A 14,971-nucleotide genomic window follows, 5' to 3' on the forward strand; every position below is an offset into this window, starting at 1 on the left:
TCTTCCATCATGATCAGTCTCAATACATCCCAAATCGAGAGGCTGCGACCCTGACATTTGTGTTAGAAGAGTAACTGTTGTCAGCTTATAAGTAACAGTCTGTTCTAATGTTGGCCACTGAAACAAACCAAACAACATTAGACTTTTGCTTTTTCTTTCTTCAGAGCAGACCTTAACTATTCTCCAAAATGTTCACAATCATTATAAAAATAAACATGTCTTATAATATAAAGCCAAAACTGTAATTTACTCTGCATCAGTGCCAGCTGTAATATGCCTTAGGTGGCATTTAAGGAGAAGCTTATGCAGCAACCTAAACCTGGAATGATATTCATCAGTCAATGTACCTGTGAGGTAAGAGCCCATGAAAGGAGGAGGGAATAAAAATATTCTAGGGGATTTCATTTTGAACAAGGTCTGGACAGTGACATGACAGTTACCTTTGAAGTGGACACTAGGTTTCATTGTACAAGTAATTTCACCAAAAATGTAGTGAGTAACAGTCTACCCTTAGAAATAGAGAATCTCAATAAGTGAGAAGAAAGACTGGAAAGGGGGTGGAAGCATCAAGATGTGAAGTAAATTGATTACAGTTATACTGCAAGTAAGTACCTTCAAAGGAGTTTTATTTATATCCCTTGAAAAATAATACATTGTGAGCGAGCCTTCAAAAAAAACTGAGAGATTCACATCTTCATGAAGCCCATCCTGTTATCTCCAGTGGCATGTACAAATAAAACAGAATTTCTTCAGTGCCCTTTGACTCCACAATAAATTCCAGGCAGAAAAGAGATGCTATCCTTTCATTTCTACAATATGAATGTTATCTTTGCTTCCTATTTCAAGTTCGTGTACTTGTGCCTGATATTAACAGTACTGTCTGTTGGCAATAGTGCCTACAACAACTTCGTAAAATATAGTGGACAAAGGGCTGGTCTGCATGCTGCAAGTTTTATGGGCTTTATTTATTTGCATTAAAAACAAAACAAAACAAAAAACAAACAAACAAACAAACAAAAAACCACAACCAAACCCAAAAAACCTCTATAGTTCTACTTCATCAGGAAAGCACAACTGTATCTACAACTGTCTGGTTTTTGACAGTTATCCAGTTCAGTTTTAATGCTCCAGAGTTGCAAGGTGAGCTCTCCCTCTCTGTCATTATTTCATGACTGTTTTCAAGGTCTCTTGGCAGGGTAAGAAGTAGGGTAACAGCACAGAGCCCAGTTTAGCCATGTTTAAATCTCTGTCCTTTCACAATAACTATTGTTATTGTCTACTGTTCTCTTCCCTGAATTGCACAGCTTAATTGTGTTTGTCAGCAAAAAGGACAAATTGGGTTTTGAAGGTGCACAGGGGCTTTCCCTCCTGACAAATCTGTTGGTTGTAATGAATGGAAGAATTGCCTTCTGCATTTTACAAGGCGTTTGGACTGGAAGATCTATCTAGTCAGTCATCCACTTCATTCTTCTGTATTCAGTGTTTCCTAATACCCCATTAAAGTGGCCACTCCTGTGTCCTCATAAACCCATCACTCAAAATTACTATGTTCTTCCATCCAGGAACTTGCCAGTGTTGCCACTAATAGGAATGAGAAGATAGCCAGTCACCTTAGAGAGACCAGTTCTTGGCTTAGTGAACCTTACGGTTCGTGTAATAGGTTCTGTGGGCTTGATTCTTCATTGCTTTCACCTTGAGTAGCCACCCATGCTCACATAAAATGAGTGTTCAGAATGGTCTCATTTGGTATCCAGTCAGGGCAAATGTCAAGGAGTGCAGAGCTGTATGGAATTAAAAGTCTCTGATTGCAGTACTATTTCAAATTGAGATTTTTTTTTTGTAGGTTTAATTTCCCATTTTGAGGTCCCATTCTTAGTCTGGAATGAAGAGAGTGAATAATTCAGATGCTGCCTTTCATAATTTTATAATGCAGTGTGTTTTACATATTCCTAGTTACAATATAATCACTGTCATCCTTTTCCGTGTAGTATTATTTCATTACTTCTGCCACAGTGGGAAAATACCTTCCACTGTCATAGAGCGCTGCAGTAGCTAGCTAAGAAGGTAGTCATAAAATACTATCAGATCTCAAGATACTCAGACCTGATAGGATTACACCAAGGAAGCAAATTCACGTGGTGCTGCAATAAGAAAAGCAATATGGAGAATACCAGAGAGCCTTTAGTAGTTGCTGTTGGATTCATACTAACAAACAATCCTTGGTCCTCAAACGGGTTTTGGTATTGAAATTTTCCGTAAGTCAATGGACAGGGAACCTGTGGACTATTGTCATCTGTTTCAAGTCCCACAATACCTGTTAATTAGCAAGTAGTTAATGGTGGTGGTGACCAAGAGGGCCACAATTCAGAGTGAGTATTTTTGAGAGACAGCAGTAATGAACTACCTCATTTGAGGTTCATTAATGACACAGTTTCACTGTGTGCTGACTGTACCTTGAGCTACAAATTAATTTGTTTTGTTCCAAATGCAGTTAGCTGTACACCTGTCTGACAGCTGCCTTGAGAATGTAACTGTGTTAGGTGCCGGTGATGAGGAACTTTGCTCTGGCTTTTGTAGCAGCTGACCAACTTCTGTGCTAAATGGAGCTCAGTTGCTTTTTGGACAGAAGCAGACTAAATGAAATGGGTCAGATTAAAGCAGACTGCTCATGTATTTCATGGGCTCCTCCTACTCCCTGTCTGACTTGGTTTCTAGGAGGCTGCTGTGTATCAAACACTCAGAAAAGGCAATTTTATATATTTGAAAGAAAAAAAAATCATAGCCTAAAATAGCACATGGGTTGTTTGTAACTGACAAGCAGTATCATAAAGGCAGCTGCTGAGAGCAGGGTATATCTGTCAAAATGTAAATTGTTTGTGACTGAAGCTCCCTCTGAAAAGATACAGCACCTACCTCTTCAAAGACCTTCTGAGAAACAAAACGGTACACATATCACACCTCATTGTAGAAAAGCCTATGACTGAACCTTTAAAGCTATCTCCCAGGGTTTCTTTAGAATTCATGGTAAATTATATTCCTGGACATATTATTTTTTAGTGAAAATTGCAAAAAAGTTGATTTAGAACATGTATAGATGCAGTGAACCTGAACTAAGCCTCTACCTTCCCCCTAAACAGCAGCAGAATGGAAATATTTTGACTTACAGCCTGATCCTCCCTTCACAAAACTCTCAGTTTCTCTCTAGATGGCAGTGAAGTTCTTTCAATGACAGAACTGCTTCCTTCCCCCACCCTCTTTCCATTTCTTCTGGAGACTCATTTTCAGCCATACTGCGCTATGATTTAACAAGGCTTTGATGCTGTAAGATGTTGGCGGGCACAAATCAGACTTTTTTTTTTTTTTTTCTTTTCCCTAAAAGGATAATATACTGCTTTTTCAAAGTCGATTAACACTTAGGGCAAATGAAATGGGGAGAACTAAAGGTCAATTACTAAAGGATGGCCACAAAAACCTTTCTGGTTTATACAGCGTTCATCCAGGGATTGCAGATCACTGGGAAAAGAAAGGAAATAGTAATTAACTCACTCCATTTCTCAATGGTTACCAATAAGATGCTTTAATACAGCTTATCTGTTTTATTTTCAATCAAGTGTGACTGGTGCTAACAGTCATTTTTACCAGCCTGAGTCCGTGCTCTTTCAAGACACTGTGTAGTCATCTGAGTCACTGAGAAACTGTTGTGGCAATTTATGCACCAGGAAGATATTAGCATTAAAATTTTAGGTCGGGAATGCTCTTGGTGAGCTTTATGTAAAAGAAATACTGCAGCTGGGCTATCCAGCCATTAAACAAACAAGAAGATGAGAGAGACTAAGAACAAGTGCCATTCTTACTGCCATTCATCATTTGGGTTAAAACAAGCAGGCAAGCTGATACTTGGCCTTTGGAGAAATGCACTGGCTTCCATACTGCTGATTTTTTATGTCATGACTGTGGTGCTGTTCTGCAGGTAACCTGGTATGATCATAAAGATTTAATTGGACACAGCTCCAGTGCCATCATGGCCTTCATGTTCCGCATGTCACTCACTGACATTAGTGAGGCAATGCACCCAAGTACAAGCGATATCTGAATTCTTTAGAGATATGTGCCTTGTTTGGAAAAGGCAGATTCATGTCAAGGGAGCATAAAGCTCTAAGGCAGCTTTAATAAAACTAATAGAAAGACAAAATTCAAGGACCATTCATAACAAAATGGGATAGCAGATTACTGTCTTGTAAGTTTAATGGTGACTATATGTGAAAATGGCCAGACTTGACTTGAATCTGTACTTTCCATTTGCCTTTTGTAAGTCGAACAGCTTTCCAGGCAAGACTCACACTTAAGATTGCAGTCACAGTTCATTTCTATCTTTTTCAAAAATAACTCTGCTGAGTTTAATAACCTTTTCCTTTTTGAATAAGGAGTTTCTGTTTGCAGTCACATGAAAAGAAAAAAAGGCCAGTGCTACAGGCAGCAGGAGATTATTTCATGCCTACCTACTCAAAGAAGGTTTTACAAGAGCACAAGGGCCAGGGAAAGCACATAATGAGCAAACTCTTGTGAGGTAAATTATTATTTGCGATTTTGAATGGGTCCTTAACGTGTGGGGGAAACTGTGCCGCCAACTATCTGTGTGTGGCACTTGACTTTCGGCTAAGTAGTGACTTATCAGATAGCTGTCATCCCTTGCCTCATTTCACTGTCTGTGACAGCAGGGAAAGGAAGAAAAAAAGTGCTGGGCATAGAAGTCATGCTCTGTTATATGCTGCTGTGTCAGATAGACAAAGCTTTTTCTAGCCATAGATGTGTGTATAGTGCACTAATTGTCTGCCCCCACCTACGCACAGCCAGCAATCTGTCCTTTTGGCTTGAAAAGCACAGTAGTTAGACTCAGGATCAATATGCACCCAGGCACTGTGCTTAATTTGTTTCCTTGAGTTACAAAGCGAGTGAGGATCAAATGTGAAGCTACAGGGCATATCCTGATTTAAGGATATATGTAGACTTTTGTCATAGCACCAATCATAATGTGGTGACACTTAAGGTAACTAGAGAGCTCAGAGGTCGTGTGTATATTTGCATTGCACAACTTACTCAAAAATGAGCGACTTCTCTTAAAAACATGGTAGCTGTGTCACTGTAGTCTCTTCTGCAGACTGATTTTTGCTGAAGGGTCTCTCTCGTACTCATTCAGGGACCTGTGCTGTATAGCGCTATGTTGGTAGTTTGTCTGTGGTAGCAAAGCTGTTGCCCAACATTTTTGTCAGGTTTTAGAACATAAGCAGAGCTACTTAATGTGTGGGGTTGTGCTCTGCTTACCTTTTACTCTGATGTTCATGTTTCTCTGCCTGTATCCACTTATTTTCCCACAGATTTTATTGAATTACAAAGCAAGTGTTCAGAATATTTGGAGCTGTGAATGTCCAGAAAAACTGAGCATGTTCACTGAGCATCCATATTAGCTGTACTATGTGTACAGTTGATCTTACTGTGTTGTGTAACTTACTGCAAGGGCTAGCCTCTGTTCACATGTGGCATGTGCATTTCTTTGTATATGATTAACAACTACTCTTCTATTTCATATTTGTCATTATAATGACACTAAAAGAATTTTGGGGATCACTCCTTAGAATGTGAACCATTTCACTGTTGCTTCTGCTCTATTAGCCACATATTGGAGAGCAAGATGTTCCAGCAGACTATATCTGTAGTGACACGTGCTGGGAGAAACATTCCCGCATGATCAGCACAGTAGATTTTCTCTCCTCCCTGCCTTTTTTGGACTTTTATTTTGTTCTCCTTTGAATGAGATAAGATCTTAGCTATTCTACTTAAAATAAAATACAATAAAGGAAATTTAGATGTGATTTTTTTTTTTTCCCCCACAGCATTGAATTGGTAAGCTAGTGCAAACAGCTGTTCTGTATTTCAGCAAAAAAAAGGAAATGTAGAAATGTGCAACAGTAAAAACAAAAACAAAAAACCTCCCATAAACAAAAAACCTCTGAAAAAATAAAAGAAAAAACAAAAAATGAAGTGATCAAAAACAGTCCCTAAAGCTTTGTTTGTTTATACTGTCTTTGCATCTGAGCCAGTATCCATAGAAATCAATGATACCTTCTTTTCTTTGTTGTTGATAGAAATAGCTTCAAGCAGAATTGCCAAAGTATGTTAGACTAGTTTCCCAGTGTGTTACGTTTTAGGGAACCTACTCTCCCACCACTTTATATACTGTGCACTCCACTGTTTTACAATGGAGTGAGCAAGTGAGAAAAGTATATGTTGCAATATTTTCAATTGTTAGTTTTTCAAGTATGAGTTCAGCAAATATTTAAAAAGATATTTTTAATACATCTTTATCTAAATGTTACAAACAGAAAATATATATTAATTATAGTTCTTCTCTGCAATAGTAAGATTCTTTAAAAAATATGAAATCTTTTTTCATGAGCTGATGTTGTGGTTCATTTGAAGCAATTTAATCCTCCTGAACATAGAACAGGACAGCATGTGACCACTGCCATATGAGATTCCTCATGGTCCTACTTGTGAACCGCTCATATCAGTCCGAAGCTTTAAAAAGCATGCATTTTGTTCTGAAACCCAAATGATCAGGCAGCTGGAGAGATGTCATTTATGAGAAAAGATTAAAGTCTCCCAGTAATCACTCAGTAATGCATTTGCACTATTCACTGCTTTGATCACTGTTGATAGTACTGTCAGAGCTACTAACGTATGTTTGCTGTGGATATTCCCAGTATTCCAGCATTTCTTATGGATTGTAAGGAAAATAACAAAAGTGAATTTAAAACAAGTGAATTGACATTTGAAGGCTTTTGATAGAGAGGTTTTGGTGAAACAAAGCTTCCTATTTCATATGTTCTGTGTGGTAGATACTGTTTTTATTTTCATTCATGCTATAACATAAATTTAACTTTTCTTTCTTGACTTTCTTGGAATCTGTTCACTTACGCCTTTTGAGTAGTAAAAATAGTTTTGATATATCATGTACTTGTCCTGTAACCAAGAAATCCCTTAAATACTGTTGGAACGTGGAGCAGTTATTTAATTGATTACAAAATTGAGTTTGCTATGAACCAGTGTTTTAACATAGTGCTAATTTCATGTTTATTAAGAGTGAAATAAAACTCCACCTCATTCTGTTTCCTAGCGTCAGGCTCAGAACAGTAGTTGCTGTTCATTTTGTTCCTGGAAAGAATACACTTTAAAAAAGCCTTATTTTCTCACTCCTTCCTGTGAAGAGTAATACTATATTTTAACTTTCTCTTATTTTCAGCAAGGCTTCAATTCAAATGCTAATTAAGCAGCATGTATTGATTGACGCTGAATTTGTCTTATGCTGTTCCTGTGGTATTTATATTATGTCCCATATGAAAAAAATTTTAAGTGAGGATAATAATCACATCTTTATTGTCAAGAGGACACATGTAGATTTTCTGAGGGTGTGATATTATGTTCTTGCAGTGATGAAGTGATCAATGGCCTTATTTCTTGTAACACTTGAGAAAATCTGTGGGTTAACTCATTTGTTTTACTCTTGAGTGTTTCATACTTCATCATGTGATCCTAAACCTGTTTTATTTTAAGGGAGGAGTTTGTTCCTTCTTACTTGTGTAATATAGGAATGATGTGCAAAGGAATATAGAGTATGTCAGAATGCTTTCAGATTCATCATTTCAGTAATTCCTTCTGCTACAATGGTTTAATTAGAGGAGTATTCTTTTAGTAAGGGTTTTTGTATATTTTTAATGAAATTGAAGAGCATGAAATGCGGTTCCCCTGATTTTAAATGAAGCCACTTTTAGAGAAATAAAATGAGAAATGAAGAAATTGTTGAAGTCACAGTGCATGAAATTAAGAGAACCCTGACTACATTGGCAACAATTTTTTTCTTCAGTATTTTGATGACCATAGAGCTAAATAGTTGTGGACTAATTGCTAAGTGATTTTCTTGTTTTGGTTCATAGGCCTTTGAGAGTTATATTGGCTTTAGGTTTATTTGAGCAATTCATGATCCCCATCCTGCAGTTTTTTTGAGTCTGGTAGAGCCTTGTGCTGTGGTAGAGCTTCGCTGGCTTTATAGAGTCTTCACAGAAGACACACAGCCTTCTGTGTATGGAAAATATGCTTGCAGGCAGATACATTAAAATTAATAAAAGTTTGCATGAACCTGTATCTTTTCTCGGCTACAAAGAGATGGAGAATCAGAGCTATTAGCGGGATTTTGAAAGTTCAATGTGGTTTCATTTTCCTAGTCATCTATGGAAAAATCTGATCTTGTGCACTGCGACTGTAGTGAGTTAAGCTTGTCTAAGGGCAAATATCATCCAGCCAGTCACTCAACCCGCCTCCTCAGTAGAAGGAGGAGAAAGAAGGATGAGAAAGCTGTGGGTTGAGATAAAGACAGACAGTTTTCTTGACAATGAGGGTTATGGGCAAAACATATTCAATTTGAGGAGAATTAATATATTACCAATTAAAATAGACTATGGTAGCAAAATACAAACACTAAAACAATTGCTTTCCTCCCCTCCCTCAAACTCAACTTCATTTCTTTACTCCCAGTCCCTCTATCTAGCATTGAACAGCTTGGGTGAATGAGAGGATACAATCAGTACACTGTGGTTTCTCTGCAGCTCCTTCCCTCTCACATCTCTCCCCTTCTCTGTCATGATTGTCTCAACAGGCTATGAGACAATTTCTGTTTTAATGCCTGGTACACCACCTCCTCCTCCTTCCTCACTGACCTTACAGTTTCCCATGCAGTTTCTCACTCTTTATTCCCTACTTCCCCAGCCTTCTTTTTACTATTTCTTAAACACATAGGTGCCAGCAGCTTGGCTGATGGGCTCATCTGTGTCCTACAGTGGTTCCATTGGAGCTAGCTGTGCCCAGCAAAGCTTAGAACCTCATTTCTTCTCACATTGGCCACCCCACTCACTGCTTCCCCCTGAGAGATATGCCTTCTATACAGTACAGTACAGGGAAGTATGTGGTTCATTCTGGCCTTCAAAGAAAGAGAAGAGTATAGGATGTTGTATAGCTGTGACAAATGTGCTGATGACAGTACTTGAGCAAGGTTTTTGGGATGCTCTACTTTCAGAGAAAAATCATTAAGTCATTAACATATTTAGACTGCATATTAGCCCCTGTCTCCAAATTGTTTCTTAAACAAGAATCAATCCCTTAACAACTACTGCAGGTCTGTTGGGGTCAAATTTTCAATTAGTTTTCTTTAGAGAAGTCCCTTTTGAGTAAGTAACTTGAGTATAAGGAATGTAAAGAACACAACTGTAATTTTGAGTAATAAATCTATCAACTGACTTAAAAATATTAGACTCACCTGTGTGTGTCCAGCTGAACTGTTGTCTTTTCTGGCAGTCCCTGACCTGCTCTGTAACCTGGAAATGTCCCATGAGAAGGACATCTTGGAAATGGGCCTATGCTCTTTGTAAGTATTCCCTCTTGAAGACATTCTGCTTGTTCTGAAGCAAGATGATGTTTCTGTTTAAAAGCAAGATCCATTTTCAGTGATAAAGAATTCCTTTATTTCTGTTCCAGAGCAGACTTGACCAATAATGTTCTCTGTGACTTTTTTTTTTTTTTTTTTTTCTGCCCTGAAAAAGACAATTTCACCTAAATCAAAATGTTTCACAGAAATGGGCCATTTTGAATAATAGTAATGAAAAGCTCTAATAGCAAACGCTTAGTAATACATTTATTTAGATGTTTGGTAATAGAAATCAATGAAGCATATGTGAGAAAATGCTTCATACCACCTGGGTAGGAGCATGCAAGACTGTGCGGTCAGCTGGTGTGCTGCAGGCAGTATTGCACCTTGTCTACTTCCTATCTGCTCTCTTTTCTGCCAGACATGACACACCCCACACTCAATACCTTCAGTATCATCTACCTGACTTTTCTAGAGTCTCTGGAATTGCTGTGTAAGATTGTATTACATTTGGAGTCATTGTAAGAAAGCTTGCCATTTCCAAATGCTCAGACGCCTGGCCTGTGTTGTTTTAGGGAGGAAATAAAAAAATATAAACATTTCTTGATGAGGTTAGAGTGGGAATCTGTGAGTTACATTAATAATTTAGCAGAGAAGAGTATTATATGGGCATGAGTGTCTGTGTGCAGAGACTAAATAGCAAATCACTAACTCCTGTCAAAAACACCATTTTTTCTGGTCTTGGAAATTAACTATCAGTTCATGTAACTGAGAAATGATGGGGAATCAGGAGTACTGGTGCATGGGAATGGAAATAATTATTTGCAGTTTTCATCAGAAGATTGCCAGTTAGCAGGATTTGGACTGCATGCAAACTTTTTTTTCTATCTCTAATTGCAGATGCGTTGTCTGTAGGGAGAGTTGACTTGACATTGACAAAACTTGAGTGGAATACAAAGCTATGAAATTGGGCTCAAGTTGGCCTTGAAAGTGATTAACTGTCTCGTACTGCGATATACCTATTATTCCTAGGAATTGCTGAATTTACGTTTGCCTGTACAGATGCTAGTTGCACAGTGGCAGTTGTAAGAGGTGTTGAAGCACAACTGCAGAAAGACTTAGATATCTAAGAGAAAAATCTTTTTTTTTTTTTATTATTATTATTATGATTTTTTTTTATGGAGACTGAAGCAAGTACAAAGGGTAATTTTTAAATGATGATGTTTGTGAAGTTTTTCTTACTAAAATTTATTCTAGAGCAGACACAAATGTTCCATAGTTATTATTTAAAACTTGATAATCATTAGACTAGGAAGCCTGTATGCATATAGGGGAGTTTCATTCCGTATGGATGCAATCAAGAATCTCTTATGTTACTTCTTATGGGGAGGCAAAATTTGCTTGCATTTTGTCTTTAGCTGACTGTGAAGCGGTACTCTATTTTATTGCAGCTATGCTTTGGTACATATGCTGCTGCTAAGTGAACATTAGATTAATGTACTTGCCATAGATATTTAATAAAAATAATGTAAAAATATGTAGTGTTGCTAGATTTATTCAAAATGATGCTAAAAGCACAACTAGATTACAGTAACTTAATTTTTAGCCCTTTTTATTGCTAGGGATAGAGATTTACAGCAGAGCTGCTTATTACAGAATATAAAGAATAGCGCAAACACATTAGAAGCCATTAATACTCTCTCCCAGAGAGCTGACTCAGTTCTCCTCTATTTGTTTGAGAAAGGCAGGAGATGAGCTGGGAATTATGACCTCACCTCACTTATAATTTCAAGTGGCATTTTTTGAGAAGTGGATGAGATGTTGTTAGAGACCGTAAAACAGCACAGATTTTTAGGGGCTTCTAGAGAACACTGTGCAGTGAAAATATGTTTACTCACCAGAATCTTGAGGTGTACATTGCTTCTGTAATCATCTTATCTGTCCACTTTTAAAAATGGATAGAAATTGATGTCTGTATAGCAGATTCATAAGAAATAATATCTGACTGTTTGCTCATCACACGTGTTTCAGTCTGACTGTACTTGTGAATGACTGAGTTTCATTCATGCCTCCTCTTAAATAAATTTGCATGTATGAATTGTATCAGGATTAAGACAGGAGCGGACTTATTCTCTGGATGGCTGTTAAAGTTCCTGGTACACCACCCAGGACTTCAGTGAGTAAGCTGTCAATGGATATTATTATTAAATCCTGGAGACTAAAAGGCCTAAGAGAACATTGTTACAGTTTTCTCTGATTAGATTTTTGTCTTCTTTACCTGAACTGGCTTGCACCATATTCTTTGTGCCCTCCAATTTCTTAGTTTGCTTAGAGTAAGATTATCTGAAGGGTGAGTAGCCCTAAGGTTAAGGATATCTTATTATTACTTGACCCTTGATGCCTGCCCAAAATGATGGTTTTTTTTGTTGTTGCTGTTGTTGTTTCTTATTCTTTTTTTCTTTCTTCTTTTTTTTTGGCATAGAAAAGAAAAATAAGTGCAAATTTCTAGTACATAAACTTTCTTGGTCTTGTGAACACATTTCTGTGTTCATTAAGCCTAAGTAAAAAGAGAAGTCATTGCAATAATATTGTGTACTTCAGAAGATTATTTAAAATGTTCAATAGCCTTGCAATGTATATGTTAGTATATTACATAAATTTCTATATCTTTGCAATATCTTTGTGGAAGTAGAGGTGCTCTCCTCTGAATTAAAAGGTTGCTAGGAGAGACAGATGCTGGCTGCATGAATAACTTTATTTTATAAAGTAAGAATGAAGCAGGAAATGGTATTCCAGTCTCTCACAGAGGAACCATGTATGTAATTGGGCCACTTAGTATAAAATTAAAAAGACTGATTTTCTGTGACTATATAGGTTTCACAAGACAAATTTAAGATTTTCATTGTATTAAACTAGACAACGGCTTATTTATTTATTTTTGAATGGGAAATAATTTTAAGTAATTGATAATCAACTCTTTCTTTATTTTCCTTTCCTATGCTTTCTTTATCCTTAAGTAATAGTAATCATTTCAGAAAATGGCAGTGTTTTTTTCAAAGAAAAAATAATCTAAAAAATGAAGAAAACATTCTTTGGAGATACAGTTCTGTTGCACACACATTCTGAATTTGTCAGTGTCTGCAAGTGGGAATGACTGACTTTTAAAGAACCATGTGTTTACTCTTCATTGTTCCTGCCCAGAGATACAGTATTGAATTTGAGTTCCCATAAATGTATGCAGTTTGGTTGGGGTATTTAAAGCCCTTCTCATTTGCCTTCATCTGCTCTACTGGTTTCAGGGCAATCTTTGCTGGATTTTGCTGAAGCAGAAGGCTCTCAGAATGGTTAGTAAACTTGGCTACTTTGTACATTTACTATTTTGTTTTACAACTGAACAACGTTTACAAAAACAAACAAAAAACAAAACAAACAAACAAAAAGACACAAAAAACCTGAAAACTCTCCGAATCAAGTAAATGCTTGTTGTAGGATTTCATAAAATAATTTCTATTAGCATCCTTCATACATCAGATTGATAGGACTTAATGGTTGACAAGGTTTTTGTGCAGCTATAACTTTACTATGTGGCATACTCATCGCAATATGAGTGATTTCTATCAAGTAAATAATAATTGTAACACCTTACTAGACTAGGGTCCTGCTTTGTGTAAAATCATTACTTTATCTAAACTCTCATGTTAATGTGACCCTTTCCAAGAAAGGAGAGCTCAAGAAGTCCCTGTAACACCTTTGGATGAAATGGATTCTGAAAACAAAATAGGACAAAATTGTTATGAGAAGACAAAGTAAGAAGCCCATCTGTCACCAGATAGGATTTCCTTCGCTTACATCTGAGAGAAAACTTTGGCTTTCTGGAGGTAAGAATTAATCATATGCTACTTCTTTCCCATTCCATTTGAAACAGTAGAACAAACCTTTCATTTCTGACTGTGGCAGACCTTCGGTTAGGTATACACTTCTTTAGCTTCTTTGAAAAATAACTTGTTTAACTAAGAGGTTTCTCTGGATGTTATTTTTCAAAAGTGACAGTAGGTTCTTAGAAGCTTTTTGCTCAGAGTTGTTTGGGACTTGTTGATTTTAAAAAAATGAAGCTGAAAAATATCAGATTGTCACTTTTTCATCATTTTTAGACTGTTTGCAGTAGTGCATAGGAGGATCATTATACGCTTACCATGTTAGATGTTTGCTGATGCCTAATACAGCAACTTATAAAGCTAGTCTATATCATCTTGCCTTAGCTTATAGGTTCAGCAAATTAGTTGTAATTAATGTCACATGCATAGTGAACCTATAAAGTGGAAGTAAAATTCAGATTCAGAAAAAAATAACAATAAAAACAAACAAACAACAAAACAAAACAAAACCCCCAAATGGGCTAGTAATTAGAACCCAACTTTCATTGCAGTGACATCAGTTGAGTCATTTATTAAGTCAATGTACCACAGTAACAGAGCAACATCACACTTGATTGAAATCTTGGCCAAGTCTGACAGATGTTTTCAACTCATTGTCAATCTCAAGTATGTTTTAATGAATTTCAAGTGGCTGGAGCTCCCCTCTGCAGATGCCATTGTCACTGAGACCGTGAAAAGAATCTTTAGGGCAATGACAGCATGGAAAATTCCTTTGAGTAAATGGTGTATCAGAAGAAATCCTGACTAGCAACACAAGTGCAGTTCCTGAGAATGATCTTTACATTCTAAATCTGATGATTTGGTGCAAAATTGTTTGAGTTTAGGTGAATATCCCAAGTAAAGGTGAAATTTTGGAAACATTTCTTAAGGATTTCTTATGATTCCTATTTCCAAGTAACTCTTTCTGCTTACACTTCTAGGTCTGGCTGGGAGTTGGAAGAACAAAAGCACATCAGAGTAAAGCCCACAACAAATATTTAATTCAGTATTTTATATTGGGATGAGCAGAAAGGATGGTGACTCTTAAACTGCAAAACTTCAGACTGGATCAAGTGCAAAGATGCTGATTTAAGCACTGACTGAAAGCTTTGCCTGTTCTGATGACTCTGAAAAAAATCTCTAAATAAAAAAACACATATATTTCACATTGTTTTTGCTGATATTAAAACAATCTAAAGCAGTTTTTCAGACTCAGTGTGCATGTACTCGTTATACATAGAAATTCACAAGGAAACTGTGCATATAGAAAAACTTGAAGTTAGATTATTGGTCCCAAAATATAGCTTGATAAAAATTTATCAAGTGATTAATTTTAAATCCTCAAGTAATTGGAATTTGTAAGCACAGAAAAATCTATTTTATGATATTATGATATTTATTATTCTACACAGGTGATTTAACATACACATTCTGTTGAAATACCTATGAAAGTAAGAGCTTCTTTCTAATGAAAAGATTTATTTGGCATAAGTAAGCGGCAAAAGGTTCACATTTTATATAGCTTTTGCACTGGCATCTGAATTTCATTTATTGAAGAAACGTGTTGAATGTATTGTTTCTG

The 14,971-nt window shown here is 36.7% G+C and overlaps 1 long non-coding RNA gene across 4 annotated transcripts in view; it reads left to right on the forward strand.

The window, feature by feature from the left end:
* Window positions 1-14,555, forward strand: part of LOC107313086 (uncharacterized) — a 58,099-nt gene extending 43,544 nt beyond the window's left edge. For all 4 annotated transcript variants that reach the window (XR_014945255.1, XR_001554789.3, XR_001554791.3 and 1 more), the window contains 4 exons: window positions 9,406-9,475; window positions 12,775-12,819; window positions 13,194-13,353; window positions 14,331-14,555. This is a non-coding gene — a long non-coding RNA (uncharacterized LOC107313086). The remainder of the gene's footprint in view (window positions 1-9,405; window positions 9,476-12,774; window positions 12,820-13,193; window positions 13,354-14,330) is intronic.
* Window positions 14,556-14,971: the final 416 nt, after the last annotated feature.

This window comes from Coturnix japonica, chromosome 4 (genome assembly GCF_054131305.1).
Source record: "Coturnix japonica strain WE chromosome 4, WE-NBRP24, whole genome shotgun sequence".
In the NCBI taxonomy this organism is placed as follows: Eukaryota; Metazoa; Chordata; class Aves; order Galliformes; family Phasianidae; genus Coturnix; species Coturnix japonica.